Consider the following 1,892-nt stretch of genomic DNA (forward strand, 5'->3'; position numbering starts at 1 on the left):
AAGTATCTTGTTATTACACTCAGTATGTCTGCATCATGATCTAAAGGAGAGCCACATGCTGTGTTTATTTTCTGCGATTCTTCAGTCTCTGTCATTGACATTTTAAAAGGTTCACTCTGGTTGCTGCATAAAATAGATCTTAGGGAGGCAGGATAGAAGCCAGAAGCCCAGTGAAGTAGATGGCTGGTATATATTAATTACCGTATTAATTACCAGCACTTATTTAGCACTTTTTATATACCTGAAACTGGCTTAAGGGCTTTGTAGACATTCTTTCATTTCATCCTGATAGCAACTTTTTTTAAAAATTTTTATTTATTTATGAGAGTCACAGAGAGAGAGAGAGAGAGAGAGAGAGAGAGGCAGAGACATAGGCAGAGGGAGAAGCAGGCTCCATGCACCAGGAGCCCGACATGGGATTCGATCCAGGGTATCCAGGATCGCACCCTGGGCCAAAGGCAGGCGCCAAACCGCTGCGCCACCCAGGGATCCCTGATAGCAACTTTTTAAGAGGAGGCACTACCATTATCCCCGCTGTACAGAAGAGGAAAATGAGGCATAAGGCGGAAGGTCACTTATTCAAGATCACACAGCTTGGAGGTAGCAGGGTCAGGGTTTGAACTCCTGCAGTCATGCAATTTGCATTCATGCTTTGCTGCCCCTTGACTGAGGCTGAGAGCCTGATGGTGGAGAAGTGCCCTGATTGGAGGGGTTCACTTAAATAGGGCCTAGTGAAGAAGTGAGAGGAGGAAGGAGTCGAGGCTGGTGAGGACACCAGCTCCTGTGGAGAGCTTGCTCTGTGCTCTCTTGCTCATGTGCTCTCTCAGACTCTTTACGTGTCTGAACTTATTAGATCTTCACAATGAGGGAGGAGCTATTTTCAAGTTCATCTTACAGAGAAGTAAGCTAAAGCCCAGAAGAGGGTAAGTTTTGAGCCCAAGAGCTGGGAATGGTGGTGCTCAGGTTTCTACCTCTTAGGACATCTCACAGCTGACTCAGAAGGTGTGCCTGCTTTCAAGGGACTGGTAAACTGTCTAGCAGGTCTAGCAGTCCTGCCAAAACAAGAAGAATGGGCCTCAGGGGTGAGGAGGTCTCGTTTGGGGGACCTTCACAGTAAAGAATGCATGAAGATCCCTGTTTTCCTGTTTCCTCTTCCCCTGAGCTCCTGGCAATCCTTGAACCTCCCTTTATTTCAGCCCCAGTGTCTGCACTATTCTCCTCAACGAACCAGACAGGACTCACCTCTGGGTCCCCAGCCTCACCCAGCTTGGCCTGGGCACACAGGAGCCCTCACATGAGGAATAAATGAGCAAAATTTTCTCCTCGACTTTGAATTTCCTTTCTGCCTATTTCTCTCTTATCTGAGAGATTCTCTCCCTCTTTCTGCTCATTCCTCCTGGCTCTAATGTCCCACCATCTCTTCCCACCTTTCATACTTGTCTAGGATTTCCAAGTGTATCTTTCTGACCATATTTCTTTGATGGACAGCTCATTTCAACTCTTTATCTCTCTGTGAATCTCGGAAAGTCTTTCCAGGTGTCTCTTCTTGGTATTTCGGGGTCCAATTTTCTCTCAAGTCTCTGAGCACCTCCCTTGTCTCTGAGTGCCTTTCTGGGTCTCTCTCCTGATAAAAACCACTAGGAATACACTAGAAGGCCGGCTATCGGTGCATTGGAGCCTCTTGCTGGGTTTTCATTTTTCTCCCTGTCTGTGCTTCTGCCAGCGTCTCTCCGTGGCCTTCTGAGCCTTGTGAGTGTCTCCCTGTCCGCCGGTTCCCGGGTCGCGCAGTCGTCTGGGTCTCTGTTCTCTCCGCAAGATCGCCTGGAGCCCCCAGCGCGCGCGGCCCCTTTAAGGCTGGCCCCGCCCCGCCCCGCCAGCAGCCCCGCCCCCGC

Source organism: Canis aureus, chromosome 1 (assembly GCF_053574225.1).
Source record: "Canis aureus isolate CA01 chromosome 1, VMU_Caureus_v.1.0, whole genome shotgun sequence".
Classification (NCBI taxonomy): Eukaryota; Metazoa; Chordata; class Mammalia; order Carnivora; family Canidae; genus Canis; species Canis aureus.